Below are 23,364 nucleotides of genomic sequence, written 5' to 3' on the forward strand. Positions count from 1 at the left end.
TATCAACTTATTTTTTTTTACCTACCATTAACTTAAAATATTTAAGTTATTTCTACTATTTTTTTTTATAAACACAACTACATTAAATCAAAATTAAAATCTATGAATTTGAGTTGTTTTAACTAATTTGTTAAAGTTCTACCTACATAGAAAGATCCATGCAAACTATTGCCTTAATTTTTTTGCTTTTGTATTTCTTAAAATATAACTACACTTACTTACCACTCAAATAAATCAATTCTCAGACTTGTAACCACTTTTGCATTTATTGGCAGGTTTTAGTAAAAAAAAAATTATCATGTTTTATTACACCAAGTCAACTTTACACCAGCGTTCTCCTTCAAGCCTATTCGAGGTAGCAAGGCTTAATTAACAGCTGTTGTTTTAAGAGACAGCACCTTGGGAGAAAGTTTCAGTCCATCCTGTTCCATAAAAAGCTTCTGAAACACTTCCAATGTGTATGTCAGTGGTTTAGGGTACTGCAAATTCAAGGCATATATGAACCCCAGAAGTGCAGCACATGCCTGTGGGACATTTCCAAGACCAGCCAGTACCTCTTGACCCTCAAAGACGGTACCTTCATCCTCTGTTGCACCCTCTTCCTTCACTGTGAAGATCTTCATGATGTGCTGTGAAATATTGACCTCACCCTCATCCTGTTAAAAAATGAAAAAATACAAATGTAGATGGTTATCTACAAAAAAAATAATTGAAGACATACTTTGTCCTTAAATTAACTAGGGTTGCTGAACCGGCCCATGCAAGATTGTTGTTAAATTAGAAGAGAAAAGTAAATCTAAGTTGCGCTATCAGCACAGAAAACCTTCGAACGCATCTAAACGGTGTATTATCTTAGTGTATTACGTAGGTTTGCGCTTCTCCTGCACAGAATGAAAATGGAACAAAAATTAGTTTTACAGCTAAATAAACATAATTTAACCAGATCTGTAAAAGTGTAATATTTTAAAAAATGACCTAAAAAGAATGCTGTGCTATGAAATAAGCAAATCAAAGGGTTATCAAACAGCACCTCAAAAGTCTTACATTAATTGTATTCATTATGTATGTTTCCAGTAATAATTCTGAAAAATAAAACAGCTTGGAGTCCTAGAAAACAGGTTTTCAGCCTGACATTAATGCACTTCTCTAAGCCCAAAAAGTCCAGATTTCTCTCACTGAGCTAAAAAAAGAACTGAGGTAGAACAAACATACAAATGCATTTATTGCTTTATTATTATAAATGCTGTACAGCCCTACAGTATACATGTACTGTGCAGAACCAAGCTATGTATAATAGTCTGGCCCTCTAAAACCGTTGCAATTCCTCATTTGGCACCTTGGAAAAATGTATTGCCCTCCCCTGGGTTAAATATAAGGATAAAAGGGAATATTTTGTAGTTTGAAGTTACTGTTAGGTTTAGTGATTGTTTTATAGTAACAGGAAAATATAGTGGAGAATTAAACAAATACAATAATTTACTGAAGTTATAGAACACCCTTAAGAAATATATGGTTTCAGATGTGTCCATCAGACAATTAATGCTATGAGTCTGAAAAAATGTGTCTTTAATGAGAAATTAAAATAAATACACAAATATTTTGTTCCACACTTGAACACAATAGAACAAGGGAACACTTGGATTGTGAAAAGCAAAAACAGCAACAAACGCCCAAATCTGGACTTTGCAGCTGTGAACTAGAAAATACACCTAAAATACAAAAAAAAGTTATGTTTTATTGATCGTTTGGGCAATGTTCTGTTCTGAATAACTCGCACAGTGCACAAAGGGTGGTCTATGTATTGCACTGTACTGTATATAGATAAATGTTATTTAAAATAAAGTTACAACGCTAATAAACACAATAAACATTGCCACCCCTGAGAAATGTCAACAAACCAGGCAGTAAAAATAATTTTGCATAACTGATCTTTACTTTAAAATATCTGTGCGCCACAACTGTGAGCTGGCACAACTAGCACCCTTAAAAAAGAATTCTAAAGAACTGCTGGGTAATTGTGTGAGAATTTTACTTTCAGCTCATGCATATGCTCCTGTAGTCAATAATGTTAAAACCTCTAGTACAGTACTACCCCAAATGGTGCTTAGTTCACTGTAATGTCAATCACTGCAGATTTTACTTACAAAGTGTTCTGCGAGCAGGCCATGTTCCCCCCACATACTCCACCAGGCTCAGTGGTGACTGCTCCCTAGACAAACAAAACATTTTTTAATCAATTTTATAAAAGCACAAGTAATGCTGCTGTTTTTGTTCTTAATAAAGTGCCACAAACAGGCTCATTGTTGTTTATTCCAACAAGATCCAACAAAGATGGAGCTTCTCCTGAGAATGAGATTACTCATGTCGGGTGCTAAAAAAATCTGTTGCTAATATTGGCACCTTTATTTAAAAATAAAAATAAACTTACCTTGACCAAACAGCTCATTATGCCTTGCATTCTTCTTCCTGACGCTCCGGCCTTGGCACTGAAGATAGAGAAGTTTTTGTGTAACGTATACTGGTCAAGCTTTAACATGAATTTTGACTCCAGATGCAAAGTAACGTTAGTTATGCGCTGGAACTCCTCTTTGATATTTAAATGAACAAGTGCACAACTCAAAACAGTGTGAAATAACTAAATCGCTAAGTGGATCTAAAAATATGGTCAACAGGCAAGTTAAATTTTGAACAAATACAAAACAAAACTAGCAAGGTTAGCTAACTCTATTATCCCCAGTCCTTATCCACACACTGAGCCCCCACGTTAGCAATTTACCCGCTAAAAACGCTCTCCAGACTAGCTAGCTAGCTAGCTAAGTTAACTCTTATCCCCAGTCCTTATCCACACACCAAGCCCCCACGTTAGCATTTTGCCCGCTAAATATGCTCTCCAGACTAGCTAGCTAGCTAAGTTAACTCTTATCCCCAGTCCTTATCCACACACCAAGCCCCCACGTTAGCATTTTGCCCGCTAAATATGCTCTCCAGACTAGCTAGCTAGCTAAGTTAACTCTTATCCCCAGTCCTTATCCACACACCAAGCCCCCACGTTAGCATTTTGCCCGCTAAAAACGCTCTCCAGACTAGCTAGCTAGCTAAGTTAACTCTTATCCCCAGTCCTTATCCACACACCGAGCCCCACGTTAGCATTTTACCCGCTAAAAACGCTCTCCAGACTAGCTAGCTAGCTAAGCTAACTCTTATCCCCAGTCCTTATCCACACACCGAGCCCCACGTTAGCATTTTACCCGCTAAATACGCTCTCCAGACTAGCTAGCTAGCTAAGTTAACTCTTATCCCCAGTCCTTATCCACACACTGAGCCCCCACGTTAGCATTTTGCCCGCTAAAAAACGCTCTCCAGACTAGCTAGCTAGCTAAGCTAACTCTTATCCCCAGTCTTTATCCACACACCAAGCCCCCATGTTAGCATTTTGCCCGCTAAAAACACTCTCCAGACTAGCTAGCTAGCTAAGCTAACTCTTATCCCCAGTCCTTATCCACACACCGAGCCCTCACGTTAGCATTTTGCTGTGTAGCCAAACAATCTTCTAGCTCACCAGAAACGTCAGCCAAAAGTGAGGGCTGACTAGTTATCTAACCACGATGTATGTATTTCTACAATTAGACTCTTATAATGTTATTTGGCAAGTAAACTTTTAGGTTGGACATGAATATTTTAGGAGAAATGTATTTAACATTGCTTACCTGCCAGTCGAACGGCTGTAAATGGTGCACGTCTTGCTCTGTATTTGAACCAAAGCTTCTTGAACTGATTCAAATAAAGTTGTGTCAACTCAGTTCAACATTGTTGCTTGAAACTTAAAAAAAATTAAGTAGATTTTGACAAGCTTGACAAGCTTTTGACAAGCTTGTTTAGTTCAGTTTATAATGCAAATTATAAGTTCAGAAAACGTAAAAAAAAAAATAAACAACATTAAAGTAATTTAATTGTTTGCGTTTCATATAATTTTTTAAGTAATATTTACTTCGAGCTAGAATCACTTTTTACAGTGTAAGTAATAAACAAAAATACTTCAAAAAGAAATGAAGCTCACTCAAGCCAAAAAGAAGAAGTTCTAGAAAGTATATTCAAATGCATTTGCCACAAAGACTAAAAAATAATTAAAAATAATTAAACTGGCTCTCATCAGGACTGCCCCAAGAAAGGAAAAGCAAGATTTTCCTCTGTTACAATGGATACATTTATCAGATTTACCAGCCTCAGAAACTTAAGCTTTTACAGCGTCCACAGTTAATCCTGTTGGATGTGGTTGGTCCTTCTTGGTGGTATGCTGACATTACCCTGGATACCGTGGCTCTTGATGCATCACAAAGACTTGCTGTCTTGGTCACAGTTGCGGCAGCAAGACGTGCACCGACAATTTGTTCTCTTTTGAACTTTGGTATGTCACCCATAATGTTGTGTGCATTGCAGTATTTTGAGTAAAACTGTGCTCTTACCCTGCTAATTCAACCTTTACACTTTTACTGCTCTTACTGGTGCAATGTGCAATTAATGAAGATTGGCCACCAGGCAGCTCCAATTTAGCCATGAAACCTCCCACACTAAAATGACAGGTGTTTCAGTTTCATTGTCCAACCCCTGTAAGTATTGATTCACAATGTAGAAAAATGTCTAAATGCCTAATATTGTATGACTTTTGGCATTTCTTAAAAATTACTTGGCCACAAGGCTTCAATTTGCCTCAGCTTGCAGAGTTTCAGGATCATGAAATCTTATGGCGAGATTTCCTGTGTTATACACTGTAACACCTCAAGCCTTAGATGGAATCTTTCATGAATAAAATATCAAATACACTGCCCCACAACACTATTGTTGCCAAAAAGTAAGCAAACGCAAAGGGAAATTGGTGTTGATGTAATATATTTTATTCATGATTCATGTACACATCACTGCGTGGCGTCCACAGTGCATTACTCTTTCAGTATAACAAAATATAACACACATAACGCACTGTAATATATAAAGATTCAGCATCGCAAATACTCTTATTTACAATAACGCTGTTCAATAAGCCCCTCTGTGCCAGCCTGGGTAAACCTACTGAACCTACACTCGCAACAAAGGCCAATATTTATAAAAATCATTCAATTTAGTCATTTAGAATTTAGTAAACTTCAATATCTTTATATAAATAATGTTAAGGAGCTGCTGTAAATGATTAATACCTACTCTTAATGAATCACAATCTTCTCTAAATAATTTACTATCTAATAAAATGACTGGGCTACACATGATTCATAATTTGTTCAGTAACTATCCCAAATGATTCAGTAACTACACTAAATGATTCAGTAACTATCCTAAATGATTCAGTAACTACACTAAATGATTCAGTAACTACACTAAATGATTTAGTATAAAATAATTGGACTACAAGTGATTAAGTATTTTTATATAAATAAATTATTTAGCAGCTGCTGTAAATGATAAAATACCTACTCTTAAAGAACAACTACAGTCATATGAAAAAGTTTGGGCACCCCTATTAATCTTAATCATTTTTAGTTGTAAATATTCAGTTTGATATATCTAATAACTGATGAACACAGTAATATTTCAGGATTGAAATGAGGTTTATTGTACTAACAGAAAATGTGCAATATGCATTAAACCAAAATTTGACCGGTGCAAAAGTATGGGCACCCTTATCATTTTATTGATTTGAATACTCCTAACTACTTTTTACTGATTACTGAAGCACAAAATTGGTTTGGTAATCTCATTGAGCTTTGAACTTCATAGCCAGGTGTATCCAATCATGGAGAAGCTGTATGGGAGAGTGATGCGAAAGAAGCCATTTCTTATTATGCAAAATATATATTCTCTTTATGCAAAAGCACACCTCAGGCGAATCTGTTTGACGTGCTTGCAGAAATGGCTTCTTTCGCATGTAAGAAAAATAATTGATTCAGTATTCACTTTAAAGGATTCTGTATGTTTATTATACAATTTAGTATACACTTAATGATTCAATCTCAACTGTAAATGATTCAGTCTCAACTGTAAATTATTCAGTCTCAACTGTAAACGATTCAGATTGTAAGATTGTAATGATTTAGCAACTGTCATGAATAATTTAGTACATACTCTACATAATTAATTAACTATGTTTAATATACCATGTAATATTTACTCTTAGTAGTACTCTTAGTAATGATTCACTAAGTGCTCTAAATGATTCTGCAACTAAGATAAACAAATGATTCAGAAGCTGCTGTAAATGATTCAGTAACTACTCTAAATGATTCAGCAACTACTTGATTTGAAATGATTTAATATCTAAAAAAAAAGGACTGAGCTCTAAGTGATTCAGTGTCTCCTATAAAAGATTTGGTCTAAATGATTCATAACTTCAAGGAAGCTATATTGCTGTAGAATATAGTGTGTATACAGATACAGTATTGGAAATTCTCTTTTCTATATTCAACTCTTATTTACAATAGCGTGATTCAATAAGCCCTGCAGTGTCAGGCTGGGTAAAGCTACTGAATGTCGGGCAGCGCGAGGATGATGCTTATGCAAGTGACAGTGTTTAGAGTGGTGCTGAAGCGCTCGCTCTGACAGCCTCATGATTCCATGGGCCAGTTGGTTAATAGAGTAATCTCCCAGACATCTTCATGCCTGTGCTTTCATCTCTACTGGAACTCTCTCTGCAGCTCCGCCGATTCAAAGGGGGAGTTAGCAGAATCACTGGCGCCCAGAGGAGCGCTCTGTCAGGCTGCATTAACCTCCGCTAGTCAGGAGGGGGCCGAGGTTCTTGTCTGCGCTTTGGAGGTAATGCAGTTCTGGGTCCTCTCGGCGATGGAGACAACTTCTGCAGAGACACGGAGGAGAGGGTCGAGCGAGAGAGCAAGAGAGAGAGAGAGAGAAAGAGAGAGAGAGAGAAAGCAGGCCTGCGTTGGCCGACAGGAACATATTTCAGTGCTTTAAGTGAAGAGGAAACGCAGCCAAGCGATAGCATGAGGGAGAAAACCCACTCTCCTGTGAGCGATCGCAGCTCACTGCACACTGGCCAACAGCGAATACGGTACACAGCAAAATCAGTGGTGTCAAATTGACACCTACAGCTTTAGAAACCTGTGCGGCGAGTGTGAAGTCATTCTGCAGTCGGTGTGAAGCCTGTATTAGGGCAGTGAGGCTGGATTGTATTGGTATAATAGGTGGGTTTGAGACCCAAAAAATAAAAAATACGAGAGCACTTAAAATGATGGGGTTCTTTTTATTTTACCAAATTGAAAACCTCTGGAATACAATCAAGAGGAAGATGGATGATCACAAGCCATCGAACCAAACTGAACTGCTGCTTGAATGTTTGCACCAGGAGTAAAGCAGCATAAAGTTATCCAAAAGCAGTGTGTAAGACTGGTGGAGGAGAACATGATGCCAAGATGCATGAAAAAAAAAAAACTGTGATTAAAAACCAGGGTTATTCCAACAATTATTCAAATGATTTCTGAACTCTTAAAACTTTATAAATATGAACTTTGAGGTCTGAAAGCTCTGCATCTTTTTGTCATTTCAACCAGTAGTTTATAGAATACAACAACAATGTTCTTTTTACTCAAACATATACCTATAAATAGCAAAATCAGAGTAACTGATTCAGAAACAGATGTGCTCTCATTTTTTTCCAAAATTGTAGATTAAATTGCCATAGTTGGGCCTTGAGCAAGACAACCTTAGCCTTAGTCAATCTTTTCTACCGGATCGTGCTCCTAATTTTCTAATCTAACTGTTAGGAGCATTTAAACCAACAAAAATAGGTTCTGTAGCCCAAAAAGTTACTTCCAAGGTACAACTTACCGAAGAATTTAAGGTTTTTCAACGTGAATCAAGCACTGTTGTGCAACTCCCTCTATTAATGACATCTTCTGTGAAAACTTGTGCAAAAGCAACCTGATTCCCCGGAAACCAGCAATGTTCCTGAATGCACTAAAGGAGTTATTTTGGCCGAAAACTAGCATAAGGGTACGTAAAGGCTTCATGATTCAGTAAGAACTCTGATTGATTCAGCAACTACATTTAATATCTAATAAAAGTTTTTCAGTAACAACTCTAAATGATTCAGTAACTACTCTAAGGGATTCAGTATCTAATAGAAAGGACTCAGAAACTGTTGTGAATAATTCAGTATTAATCCTTAATTGTTAATTATTTACTCTAGATCATTCAGTGTCTACTAAATATGATTCACTATCTGCTCTGAAAATGATTCAGTATCTATTCTGAATAATTCAGAAACTACTCCAGATGATTCAGTATCTAATGGAAATGGCTCAGAATCTGCTGTAAATGATTCAGTATCTACTCTTAATGATTCAGTTGCTTCTCTAAATGATTTGGCTATGTGTATGCATACTCTGGATCATTCAAAGTTTGCTACATGCTAAGCTAGCACTGCTACACACGAACTACACAACAATGTGCTGAAACAAAAAAAAAAAAACATGTTGCCAAATGAGGTTAGATATGTGTATTTATCACTAGTAAAGTGTGTTTTGGTGTTTTAAACAGTGTTTAAAGGTCAATTCACTTTTTAACCACGTCCTCTCAGCGTGCAGGAGTGTTAGCACGCTCGTAGCATCGCTAACCGCCTCGTAATTAAGGGCATCCAGAGACGTTGAGGTGAAAAATGTACACAGAATAAAACAGATCAGGTTTGGAACAGTTTTGTTTACCACAGGGTGGAACAGCATGGGCACGACACCAGCTACAGAATACAGAACACGACTGTGGAGATCGATAGCTTTTAGTGACACCCTTGGGGACGCAGCGCTGCACACATATCGTTTCTGTTAGGAATATCTAATTCTGCTCTGCTGCTTTGCTTCTCTGTTAGAATGTTAATTCAAGGTTGAACGCTTTAGCTTGCGCGCCTGGCTGCTCGCTGTTAGCTCGCAGTTAGCTTGTGGCTAAGCTAGGAGAGCTACATTAAAACATTTATTCAGTTCAGGGCTGGGATTTAATGTCTGATATTATGAAGCTCATTATTTATTTATTATATTATGAAGCCTGGTGTGATGTTTTTTATGCTAATAAGAACCCAGTCTGAATGGATAAATCAGGCTAAATCTGAGTGTCCTGGAGTAGTCTATGACTTATTGTTGCTGTCAGGGCATAATCTTGTATCTCCATCTTTTTTATGTTATTTTTCACTTTTTGACATAATGTTTAGTGAATCTGCCAGCTGTTTTTTTCTTTGTGTCATAGGTTTTTATAATAAATGGAACAATAGAAATGCTAATAAATTACTTAAATGATATCTTTTTTAAATATATTTTCGCTGTCCAATGAAAAACTGTATCTCCATTTTTGTTAATTATTAGTTTACAACATAATTTGAACAGACACACTGCCTCTTAAACTGTGTCAATATGTTCTGTTTGGAGATACTTGTTTTTCACTGAACAGCGACAAAACATTTTATTTAAGTAATAAATGAGCATTTCTATTGTTTCGTTTATCATAAAAACTATGACACAAAGGAAAGAATAGCTGCCAGCTTCCTTAAAATTATGTGAAAAAGTAAAAAACAATAGAGATAGAAAATTATGCCCTATTAATAATATATATATATATATATATATATATATATATATATATATATATATATATATATATATATATAATTTTATATAATAAATATTTAATATGATTTCTTATTGCACAACCCTGTAAAGATGGCATTCTAAAGATGTACATTTTTGACATGAAAGAAAAAAACTATATCAAATTTTTTATTTTATAAGTTTCAAATTTTCTTCCATTTTGTCCCAATTTATCTGGCCAACTCTCCCACCCATTCATCATATCCTCATCCCTAGTGACGCCACAACACAAAAAAAGTAAAGACTAGCACATGCCTCCTCTACACATGTGAAGTCAGACTAGACTCCACCTCTTTTTGAACTGCTGCTGATGCACCATTGCCGAGTAGCATCACAGCGCTTGCGCTCGGATGAAAGCGCAGCGACTCAGTTCTGATACATCAGCTCACAGATGCAGCCTTGTGCTGATCCACATCACCCTAGAAGTGATGAGGGGAAAGAGAGAGCGCCATCTACTGTACTCACCCAGAGAGAGCAAGGCCAATTGTGCTCTCTCAGGACTCTGGTAGCTGATGGCAAGCTGCATGACCGTGATTGGAACATCCTTCACAATTTTGTACATTTTAATAAGAGAATATGGCCAAATTGTGCTTAAAGTATCAATATTTTTTGTGCACTCCATTATTGTCGGCCTGTAGCCTGCTCTTAACCCCGGCTAGCACTGCTGGAGCAGCATTAGCACTGTCCAGCTAGCTTATATCATCCTGGCTTACTGGAAAACTCAGGGTCCCTCATTATAAAACATGGCTACACCACTATTCCTTACTAGTGTAGCATAATGCGCCTTATAATCTGATGTGCGCCTTATAGAGTGAAATATACAGCAGATAGAGTGTAAGAAAGTCGGACAGGCTGGTGGTTTCCAGTCTGAGCGGCAAGATCTGATATAGCGTGCAGGTTTTACTGTGTTGTGCTGCTCTGACACTCTGATTCAGCTCATCAGGTAACGTTCAGGATGTTTGTGAGCTGAATCAGGTGGTACAGCGGGCTGCAGGAAGAGTGCATGGGGTCTCTGTAAGTGGGAGTTAGAGCTGCCGAGCTGCATACTGAGACACTTTGATGGTCAGAAAAGGTTATTTCAGTGTACCGACACGCTTCAGCAGCTCCAGCAGGCGGGGCACTGTAAGCCTCTGTGTAAAAAAAAAAACACAATATACAGGTAAAAATCTGCTTTTCTTATTGGAACTGCTTACGATATGCAGAAATGCGCTGCAAAAACATCTTGTGAAATGTGAAATGCTCTCAAAACTACTGTTTCTGTTTCTATACAGAACCAGTCTTCTAATTCAGATTGATTTTTATTTGCTGTAAGTCATAATCATCAACAATAATAAAAAAAACACTTAAAATAGATCACTCTGTGTGTAATACATCTATATAATATATGAGTTTTACATTTTGAACAGAATTCAAATAAATAAAGTATCTTGACACAATAAGCGAAACAACAATAACAGGGGTGATACAGTATAATCAAAAGGAAGCAAGTAAAGGTGCATTAAGAAAATAAAACTATTATAAGATATATACATGGTGAACTATAATGGACAAATGTGCAAGTATTGTATTTATTAGAATGTAAAAGTGTACAGAAAAAGTGTTTATATATTTTTCACTTTTTTTCTGAAGTGATTCAGACTACGAAGGAACATATAAAGAATCATGTAGTAACTTGAAAGCATTGAACAAACCTCTTATCTAGAGAGCTGTTAACTTTTCTGCCATTTCAACAGAGGAAACTCTTGCTCTTCTTTTCCTGATGCGTTCCTGATTAGTGCCAGGTTCATCGTTATAACGTTTTCCACAGTCTTAGCGGTGACTGGACTTGAGGATTGAGTATTTATTTTTATTTTTTGCCATAATGTAGTTTAGAACTTTACTCAAATAGAGCTATTCACTGTATACCTACTCTACCTCAACTCTCACAACTTTACAACTGATGCATCACAATAGATAAAAAAAAAACTGATAGATGCACAGTTTGATTGATTAATTGGTGGACAAAGAGATAGACAGATATATAGATGAACACACAGACAGATGAAGATGCAGATAGATGAACAGATATATTGAAAAAACAATAGATAGATAGATAGATAGATAGATAGATAGATAGATAGATAGATAGATAGATAGATAGATAGATAGATAGATAGATAGATAGAAAGGCGGATTTCATTTTCCAGCAGGATTTGGCACACTGCCCACAGTACCAACTGGTCTTATATAATATTGTAACTTTCTGAGACACTGATTTTTTGGGTTTCTTTTGGCTGTAAGCCATAATCATCAACAATTTTGAACTGATTTATTATATTTTTTACTGCATTACTGAAGTAAAGTCATAATAACAGTTTTGTTGAGATGCATTAGTAGGTACAGTTGTGGATTTTATTTTCCAGCAGGACTTGGCACACTGCCCACAATTGGTCTTATAATATGCTAGTTTTCTGAGGCACGGATATTTGTTTGGTTTTCATTGGCTATAAGCCATAATAAATAAATAAAAGCTTAAAATAGATCACTCTGTGTGCAATACAGCTACATAATATATGAGTTTCACATTTTCAACTGAATTACTGGAATAAGGTAACTTTTCACTAGTAGATGCACTTTTTATGGAGAGTCGAATTTCATTTTCCAGCAGGATTTGGCACACTGCCAAAAATAGCAATTGGTCTTATATAATATTCTAATTTTCTGAGACACTGACTTTGGGGTTTATTGGCTGTAAGCCATAATTATCAACAATTTTGAACTGAATCATATTTTTAATTGAATCACTGAAATAAAGTACATAACGATAATTAAACGATAATTTAGTTGTAATAACAGATTTTTTGAGATGCAATAGTAGACAGATAGATAGATAGATAGATAGATAGATAGATAGATAGATAGATAGATAGATAGATAGATAGATAGATAGATAGATAGATATGCCAGCGTCCTACTTTTGATGTGCTGTAATTAATGTAATGCCCCTCTCCGCCCCTCCCTCACCCAGCGCCATTTTCACCCAGCCAGCAGGAGGATCCTGTTAGCACTGCGCTAATCCTGATCAGAGTGGCACCCGGCCCAGATCCTCCGACTGCAGAAACAGGAGATTAGCGCTGCAGGCCGGAGCCTGAGACGAGTTACTGCCTCACACACACTCACACACACACTCACACTCACACACACTCTGCTCTCTGGACAGAAAAACACCACACGTCATGAGAGCGGCCGCACACTCGCAGCAAACAGCAGCGTTAATAATTTAGCGCAGGTACGCCGGGCGGGTACGCCGTGTGTTTTTAAGCGCGTGACATTTTCTCCAGCTCAGAACTATTTTCCACTCGCCATGTTTTATTCAGGGGAGCTGTGGTGCTGGAGGTCCGGGAACAGCCAGGTACTGAGGGCAGGAAGGGAGTCTCTCTGTTTAAAGTCTGTCATTAGCGTTAGCGTTAGCTTTAGTGCAGGTTAAACAGGAGAGTCTCCACTCTGCTTAGCAGAGCTGCTCCCGGGCTCCAAAACACACCTTTACACCTGACCAACTCAAGGACAGATTAAGGATATTCTGGGCCCCTAGGCAAAGAGTTGCTAAAATTGCTACATTTATTTGTGTCTCTGCGCTTAAGAGAAATTGAACATAATAATTATGAAACAATACAAATTCAGAAACATCAAATAAGGGCCTGAATCACATGTTTGCAACAAAATCTCTGTTATGAAATATGGTAGCTTGCCTGGCAATTTGTAGGTCCCTAGAAAGTCAAGGAGCCATGGTAAACGACTTCTATGGAAGTCAAGGGACCCATAGCAGGGGCTCTCATGACCAAGTGTCCTCTGATGGTATTTTTTTCTTCTCTAGGCCCCCCTGGTAGGGTCTCTCATAACCAGGGCCTTCTAAAAATATTCCACCCTCTTTCCTTTAGGACCCCTAATAGCAAGAAGAACGCCTCATTTCATTTTCATAAGGGGCCCAAAAGCATGGCTAGGGCCCCCAAAAGCATGGCTAGGGTCCCCAAGAATCACAAGTTCGAATCCCAGGTCATGTTGCTTCTGCATCAGCAGCCGGAGTCCGAGAGAGCTCTCTCCCCTCATCACTCCCACTGTAATGCTGTTTGGTACATTCTTCAGTTAGCTGAAGTATCAGTGCTGGGCATCCAATGCTTTCTCCTCTCTCTCTCTCTCTCTCTCTCTCTCTCCCTCTCTCTCTCTTTCTATTAATCCCAATATTTCTCCATCTCTATCTCTCTCTCTCTCTCTCTCTCTCTCTCTCTCTGTATATATATACAATATTACTTTCTCTTTCTTTCTATATATCTCAATACTTACCCATCTCATTTTTTTCTGTTGATCAAAGTATTTCCCCATCTCTCTCTCTCTCTCTCTCTCTCTCTCTGTCTCTCTCTCGCTCTATTTGTCTGTCGATTAAAACATTTCCCTCATTTGTCTCTCTCTTTGTATCCATCCAAATATTTCCCAATCTCTCTCTATCTCTCTCTATCTTCCTTAATATTTTCCCATCTTTCTTTTTCTCTATTTTTCTGTCTATCTCAATATTTTTCCATCTCTGTCTCTTTCTCTCCTTCTCACTCTCTCTCTGTCAATGCAAGTATTTCCCCATCTCTCTCTATCTCTATCTTTCTATCCCAATATTTCCCAACCTCTCTCTTTCCTCCTCTCTCTCTCTTTGTATCTAACTATTTCTCCACCCCTCTCTCCCTCTCTCTTTCTGTCTATGCCAATATTTCCCCCATCTCTCTCTCTCTTTCTTTCTCTCTTTCTGTTTTCTGTTTTCCCAGTATTCCTCTCTCCTCTCTATCTTGCTATCTATCCTAGATCCTAGTATTTCCCATCTCTCTCTCCCTCCCTACCCATCTCACTCTCTATTATTTGCAGTTTCTATATAATCCAAGTCTCTCTCTCTCTCTCTCTCTCTCTCTCTCTCTCTTTCTCTCTTTCTCTCTGTCTCTCTCTCTCTACCGGAGTGGCGCGAGAGATCAGGAGAGGTGGCAGTTTTGCAAGAGCTTTTCTACATTAATCTATTCTGTTGTTGAGCTCAGCTGTTGCTCGGCTCGTCTCGGTCTGTCGCTGTGACTCATGCCTGAATCTCTTTTCTGTTTCTCCTGTTTGAGTCATGACCATCATCCTGCTCCCAGAGAAACGCTGGAGCCGGGATCTGATCCTGTACCCGTCTAATCCTCCACTCGCTGCTGTTCAGACTGAATGATAACGCCTGAGAGACCTTGAGGCTTCCTGACCTGTAGTCCTTTAATCAACACTGATAAAACAGATAACGAGTAGATCATCTCCAATTACTGCCGTTCATCCCAACCATCCACTCTTTACAATCCACAGCATCCCACCACTGTCTGCACAAAACACCATAAACACCTGGAAATACATCTCTCTCATTCACATTTCAAATCTGAATCAGAATGTTTAGAATCAGAATAAGAATCATATTCATTCAGAATCAAAATCAGGATCAGGATACTTTAGAATCTGAATTAGAACACAGATCTTTTGGAATCAGAGGCAGAATCTGAACTTTTAGTAAACAGTGATGCTGATCCTTTAAGAATGAGGATAAGTGTGATCATGTTTTGAGATCAAAATTACAAACTAATCTAATAGATTCAGAAGAAGATCACAAATATTATATATTCAATATTATATTATCATATTCTAACTCAATTAAAAGAGCATTAACTATACTATAGTGACAGTATAGTTAATTTATTAAACTGTAACTCAATCATAAGAGCAGAAACGCTACTAAAGTAAAAGTCTGCCTAGTTTATTACAATGTAACTCCATGACAAGAGCAAAAACACAACTATAGTGACAGCAAAGATAGTTTATTACAATCTAACTTAATCACGAGAGCAGAAACACTATTATAGTGACAGTTTGGGTACTAAACCACAATCTATTTCAAGTAAAATAGCTTAAAATGTACTATAATAAATGTATGAGTACTGTACCACAATATTACTCAATTACAAGAGCAGAAACTCTACATTAGTGCCATTATGGGTACTACATTACAATCTAACTGAAATAATAGAGCAGAAAATGTACTATAGTGACAGTAAAGGTAGTTTATTACAATCTAACTCAATTACAAAAGCAGAAACGCTACTATAGTGAAGGTGTGGGTAGTTTATTACACTGTAATTCAATTACAGAAGCAGAAACGCTACTATAATGAATGTGTGGGTAGTTTATTACAATGTAATTCAATTACAGAAGCAGAAACACTACTATAATGAATGTGTGGGTAGTTTATTACAATGTAATTCAATTACAGAAGCAGAAACACTACTATAGTGACAGTAAAGGTAGTTTTTTTTACAATCTAACTCAATTACAAGTGCAGAGACTCTAGATTAGTGGCATTATGGGTACTTTACCATAATCTAACTCAATTACAAGAGAAAAACACTACTATATTGAGAGTATAGGTAGATTATTCAATTTTAACTCAATTACAAGAACAGAAAAACTACTATAGTGACAGTTTGTGTACTGAACCACAATCTATTTCGAAAATAAAAGAGCTTAAAATGTGTTACAGTGACAAAATATGTACTGAGCCACAATCTTACTCAAATATTAGAGCAGTAAATGTACTATAGTGACAGTATAGATGCAGTATCATCTACAGTATGCAGTATGTTTTTTTCCTGTTCGTGTCCCAATTCACTAGCCGGGACAGCGGTAGTGTATTGGACCGCGACCCTGACGACACGGGTTTGTTCCTTTTCTTTCTTCTTGGGTTTACCTGCTTTGAATTCAACTATTCTGCAGTTGGGTTCAACAACCCTCTGGGCTTTAGAGTTACTACTCAGTAGCTCTCCGTCCCATTAGACTTCATTACACTTCATTTTCCAAAACAATTTCATATAATATTTAATATAGAGTACAATAGACGTGACTTTTTTATAGTGTAACCAAGGGTTATCACAGTAACCATTAGAATAATCTCAGATTCTCCAAAACCAAAGACTTTCCTCTGCTAATACACTCTCACACTCAGCACCGCTTCCCTGAAGGCGAATTAATCCCTGAATTAAGAGCAAATAAAAGGATATAGGCACTGGGCTCCTGCTGTAACAGCTTCAGTCGGCCTGGAGCGAGACTGAAACATCAGAAGTCAGCTCAGCGTGGCGCCGAGGAGTTTAAGGAGGTTTCCTCGTCCTCCTCAGCTGTGGGGTGTCGCAATCAATCGAGCGCTCTGCCGAAAAGAGAAGCCCCCAAAGGCCTCGGGTACCCGGCGAGAAGTAGGCCGTTTTAAAGTTTTCCGCAGCGCTGCCCCCCAAAGACGTACGTCTTAATTAAAGACGGCAAGTCTCCGGCCGGCCGAGACAGCTTTCCTCTCAGAGCCACGGCGAGGAGCCTCGGCTTTTGCGGGGCCGTGCAGAGCGTCCCCCCGAGGGCCCGCGGTCTCCGGCTGAACGCCGAGCGGCATCAGGAAACTCACTGCCCCTCTGTTCCCAACAAAAACAGCTCCAAAACACTGACAGCTCAGCTAAAACTGCCTTAACGAGCGGCAGATCTTTAAACCAGCATCCGTCATTTCATATGTCACAAGATTCAAAGACTGTCAGAAAATAAAAGCTTCAAAATCTTGAATTTGAGATGTTCTGCTTTTTCTTCAATAAATTCTTAAAATCCTTCAATCTAGAGATGTCAAAAACTTAAAATACTGTTTTCTCTTAGAGGAAAAGCTATGTTTTAAAAAAAAAATAACAGATATTTTTGTATAACAGTGTTGTGGAACTATAAAAAAGAAGAAACAGCAGGAATTGTACTAGTTATCAATCAATCAATCAATCAATCAATCAATTCATTAACATTTATTTTCACTCGAGAATAGATTAAAGGAGACAGTCCAAGTTTCAATGTCCAATGCAGCCAAGCATTAAGAGTACAAAGGGATTGAAAACATAAAAATAACTATTCTATAGTAAAATTATGTCTTTGTAATTGAATTATAAGTGGAGAAACTGCACTATAGTGACAGTGTGGGTGCTGTATCTCAATTTAACTCAATTAAATCAGAAGGACTAAAGTGAAAGTACAGGTGCTGAATCACAATCAAACTCAAAATAAAATGCAGAAAAACTGTATGGGTACTCTATCAAAGCAGAAATGTATTATAGGGAAAGTATTAGTGCTGAGTACCAGTATACAACATAACCCAATAGAAAATGTGTATTGAATCACAATCTAACTCAATTAAAAGAGCAGAAACTCTACTATAGTCAAAGTATAGGCAGTAACAGTCAAAGTTAATTTAAGGAGCAGTAACTGTTCTATATTGCTCTTTTAAATGAGTTAGATTGTGAAACAGTACCCACACTTTCATTATTGAGAGCTTCTGCTCTTTTATTGAGTTATATTGAAGATAGTACCCATAATATATTGATAAACATTAGGATTTAGTTTCTGAATCAGTTTCTCTGATTTTGCTATTTATAGGCATATGTTTAAGGAAAATAAACATTGTTGTTTTATTCTGTAAACCAGAGACAACATTCCTCCCAAATTCCAAATACAAATATTGCCATTTAGAGCATTTATTTGCAGAAAATGAGAAATGTTTGAAATAATGCATGAAATGATGCATCTTGGCAACATGTTCTCCTCCAACAGTCTTACACACTGCTTTTGGATAACTTTATGCCTTTACTCCTGGTGCAGAAATTCAAGCAGTTCAGTTTGGTTTGATGGCTTGTGATCATCCATCTTCCTCCTGATTATATTCCAGAGGTTTTCAATTCTGTAAAATTAAAGAAACTCATGCATTTATGGATAAAAAAAAAACAAAAACTGTTTATTCTGCTTTTGTTGGACTAACTGCGTCTACTGTCCAGGAAAAATACTTTCTTCAGATCATGGAGTACAGCATTGCTGTGAGGATTTGATTGCATTCAGTCATAAAAGCAGAATTAGATAAGATAAGATCAGGATGTTTGATGATGATGACCAGCATCCCTCCTTTGCCAACACCTTGGCTGCCAAGTATAATACAGAATCGGCCAATGCTCTGGCTGCCGAGTATAATATGGGACCGACCCTTGCGGCTTGTGCCAAGGCTCTGGTGCTGAGTATAATATGGAACCAACTCATTTTCAGCCGCTGCTGCTGCCATGCATCAATCAAGGAAGATTTGGAACAATTCTTCATGCTATTATGGTATCAAGACAGTTTCAACAGACCCAATACTTTTGTCTATATACTATATATTGATTTTTTTTTTCCATGTTTAGAAGTAGAATCAGTGCACTAACACCACTGGCCGTATCAGATTATCTGACCCCGGACGGGCGAGCCAGATTGACTATAAATACTTTTTCAATTTGGACGATTAGGAAGGGCATCTTTTTTTTCTGAAGAGGCTGAGAGCTTTCTGGCCATGGCAGGTAATCCCTTTTCCCCCTAAAGGCTAAACGCCAGCTGGAGAAATGGCTATCGCCGCCCCGGTGGCTGGAGGGAGATGTTATCTGCAGGCTGCAGGATATCTCCAAAGAGAAGCTCAATTGAACAATGAGCATGGCCGATAGTGGATATCTGGAATATACTGTTCGTACAATGCGACGTTCAGCTGATATTAGCTTCAAAACCGCAAACACACACATGCACACACACACACACACACACTACAACACAAACACACACACACACACACACACTCACAGACTGTGTCCAGGCAAGTGGATTTTCACAGTCGAGTCTGGAGCCTTTGTACTCCCTCTGTACTGAAAAAAGAAGAAAATAATACATGTTTATCTCTTTATTACACTTTTCATTCATGCATTCTAAAGAGCATTAGAGCTCTAATGACCTTCTGCTCCAAAGTAATAAAAGCATGAGGTTATTTTTATATTTACATTATATTTTAAACCTTCATAACACCTAGTTAGCTAGTTTAACTAACAACAGCAATGTTGATCAACCAAATCCACCACAAAGCCCCATCCAGCAAAGTAACCTTATTGGTCTACTAAACTTAAAGAATGACCAATCAGAGTGACTGTTTGTCACTCTCTCAATACATTGTTGTTGTGTGAGTTTTTTTCACTATATATTTTTTTTTATTAATATCTGGGACACTATATATGATTTGGGGGGGAGCCCCTATATTTAGTTCCATACTTGTATTTAAAGCCATAATCTATATTAAAGAACCCATAATCCAAACAGTGTACACATATAAAAATAAATATATTTCAATGACATAGAAGACCCAATTTTGGAAGCTGAAGAGAATGCAGGTTGGATAATGCAGTGAAATGGCATTGGATTATCTTAGTAGAACCTTATTTTATATTTGAAAGATGTTTCATTTACATAGAGTGATCATTTTTGTTTACAGAAAGAATCATTTTAAGTGTAGAAAACTATTTAAACATTTAAAGAGTTTTTTCTTGATGCGTACACTGCAAAAAATCCATTGTCAAAAACTAAACAAAATATATGTAAACTGAGATGAAAATCAAAAAAAAAAAAATAAGCAAACAAATCTGCCAATGAGGTGAGCAAATTGTCTTAAAATAAGCAATCACAAAGTCTCGAAATCAGTGAAGTAAGACTTAAATCATGCAAAAATTCACAAGAATCAGAATAACTTGACTGGTGATTTTTTGTGCTTATTATTAGTTCAAAAGACCTAAATATTTCTAAATTTCTAAATAAGACTTAATAAGGGCATTATTCCTAAAATAAGTAAATCAATCATACACTTATAAATGCTTGGTGAGACACAAAGTCTTATCAGAGAAAAACATACAATTTATTTCCTTGAAATTAGATCATTTTACTTGTTAAGGTTTAGTTTTTTTGCAGTGTAAGTTTTTTTTAAGAGTGTATGAGCATCATTTTTCAGTTCTACCAATTTAATCACAATATAAAGATACTTTTGGGAAGTTAGACCTAAATCAATGCAACTAATTTAAAGGTTCTTCACACTTTGCACACATTTCTTTTAAAAGCATGATTCTTTAAACAGCGTTAATTGCTGATGCAGTTGTACAAATGCACACACACAGCTAGTCTAGTCCTTGTCGCACTGCGAAAAATCCATTGGCAAAAACTGGACAAAATATGTGTTTAAGTTGAGATGTTTATGCTTATGTTAAGCAAAAAAAAAAAAAAAAACTGCCAATGGGGTAAGCTAATTTTCCTTAGTAAGATTTATTATAACAAGCAATCACTAAGTGTCAAAATGAATGAAGTAACACCCAAATCAAGCAAATATCACAGTTTTTTGTCTTACATTTGGACACAAAAAAAACCAGAATAACTTGACTGGTGACTTTTTGTGCTTATTTTAAGTTTAAACTACTTAAAATAAGGTAAAAATTCTAAGTGAGTCAGATTATTATTCCTAAAATAAGCAAAATAATCGGTAACACTTTACTTGGATGGTCCATTTTATTGCCTTGTTGATGCTCAACTGACATTCAACTAACACTGAATTGAATGTCCATTAAATTTAACTTAACCCTATGTTGAATGTAAATGATTCAAAATAGAACCTAACCCTAACATTAACCTATAATTAACCATGAAATGTAACCCTACACCTAACCCTTACCCTTACCTTAACCTAAGCTTAAAATCTAACCCTAAACCCAATCCTAAAATATTAAGATAAGTGTTTGGGTTAGAGTTGAATGAAGGGTTATATTCAATAGAGAATCATTTACTTTCACCTTTTAGTTCATTTGCATTTAATAGACATTTAGTTGAATGTTAGTTGAAAGTCAGTTTAGCATCAAAGAGGCCATCAAATGGACCATCCAAGTAAAGTGTTACCAAATAATCTTACACTTACACAATGCTTAGTAAGACAAAAACTCTTATTAGAGAAAAAATAAGATTTATTGCCTTGAAATTTTTAATAATTTTAATTCCTAAGATTTAGTTTTTTGCAGTGAAATGATGCCAATATAATAGGACTTTATGGAGAAGATATGCTACATTATGAGCTCTAGTGAAAGTTCTACCAGGAGACTCCAACGCTACAAAAGTACTTCACTGCATTCTGCATTGCATACATATTGTCTAGACAGTAGAGACAGTTACTCCAACAAAAGCAGTAGCTCTCCAAACCATCACTGATCGGTGGAAATTTCACACTAGACCTCAAGCAGATTGGACTCTGTGTCTCTCCACTCTTCCTCCAGACTCTGCTCATTTGATTTACTTTAAATGAAATGTAAAATGTACTGATGATCAGTGATGGCTTGGAGAGACATGTGAAACATCTGCTGGTGTTGATCCACTGTGTTTTATCATCAAGTCTAAAATCAGTGCAGATTTGTTTTCCCACAAAATCTTACACAAGCACTTCATATCTTAAAGCTTCCCTCTGCTACTGACAACTTTTATGTAGATGCAGATTTCATTTTCCAGCAGGACTTGGCACACTGCCCACGCTGCTAAAAGTAGAAATTGGTCTTAATATATATAATATTCTAATTTTCTGAGACACTGATCTTTGGGTTTCCATTGGTTGTAAGCCATAATCATCAATAACAAAAGAAATAAATCTATATAATATATGAGTTTCACATTTTCGAACAGAATTACTGAAATGAAGTAACTTTTCAATGATATTCATTTTTTTTTTTAAGATGCACTAGTAAGTGCACTACAGTGTACTATACAATACTCAACTACATATGCACTACATACTGTATACAGTCTCAGAGGAAAGAATAAATGAACAGCTGGAGTTTTATAAATGTGTACAGAATGTAACCTAATGAGAACAGAAAAGCGTCTGTCGCTATGATGAACTGTAGTAACAGCAGGTTATGAGATAGCATTGAAGCTAGTACTGTACTGAGACGTGTTTTAGCTGCTAGGTCCGGGCGTAGCGGAGAAGTGCGGGCTGGGGGACATGGCTAATTTGTCATCATTTGAGTGTGAATTAAGGCAGAGTGGAAGTAGAGATCCAGCGCCGCTGTTACGTATGCCCAGTCATATCTCATTCTGTTAGAGCCGCTCACATCACGGCGATTGCTCATTTCCAATCCAATTTACTGCAAAAACGTTCAGAAGCCCGGCGTCTCAGAGCCGCACAATCAGAAAGCCCTATAAAATGAAGTGATCTGAAAATTTGATGGACGAGGTTTCAGTTAACAGCTGTGCTGAACTTGTCAAGAGTTAATTACTTCAATTTCTTGCCTCTTAATAAAGTGTTTCAGAGCATCAGTTGTAAAGTTGTGAAGAGGACTTTTAGGAAAAATTAAGGTCAGTCAATCCATGATCTAAAATTTCAAGAACTTTGAAAGTATCCTCAAGTGCAGTTGCAAAGACTTTTAAAAACGTTATGATGGAACTGGCATTCATCAGACCCGCCCAGAAACCACAAGTTAACAGAATCCCAGATAAACGCCAATGAACAATGCTTTGTTGTGATGCATTATACATTCAAAAGCCTAAAACCCTCAAAGCTTGCCTTAGAAAACACAGATGCAATACCATGGCCAGCTGTATCACCAGATTATTGAAAGACGCCATTAGGAACCTCTACAACTCTGTACATGCCAAGACATTTGGCATGTTGTGTTACACATGCATTACACAATAATTCTGTATGTGTAGATCAATAAATATTGCCCATATTGGTCTGAATTCTGAATTCTTAGAAATATTTATCGTTCTTGGTGTCTTTTATCGTTCTTTTGAAAAGCATTGCAATCCGATACTTACTTCCGGCTGC

At 37.0% G+C, this 23,364-nt stretch overlaps 1 long non-coding RNA gene across 2 annotated transcripts; it reads right to left on the minus strand.

Moving 5' to 3' along the window:
• Positions 1–244: 244 nt before the first annotated feature.
• LOC125784833 (uncharacterized) lies at positions 245–3,764 on the minus strand. Of its 2 annotated transcripts, XR_007427429.1 has the most exons (4): positions 3,708–3,764; positions 2,429–2,486; positions 2,145–2,209; positions 245–656 (listed from the first exon to the last, which is right to left on the minus strand). It is a non-coding gene; the product is annotated as an uncharacterized LOC125784833 (long non-coding RNA). The 2 variants fall into 2 exon arrangements; XR_007427428.1 differs by lacking the exon at positions 3,708–3,764 and having other exon boundaries at positions 2,429–3,260.
• Between the last annotated feature and the right edge of the window lie 19,600 nt (positions 3,765–23,364).

Source organism: Astyanax mexicanus, chromosome 20 (assembly GCF_023375975.1).
Source record: "Astyanax mexicanus isolate ESR-SI-001 chromosome 20, AstMex3_surface, whole genome shotgun sequence".
Lineage (NCBI taxonomy): Eukaryota > Metazoa > Chordata > Actinopteri > Characiformes > Acestrorhamphidae > Astyanax > Astyanax mexicanus.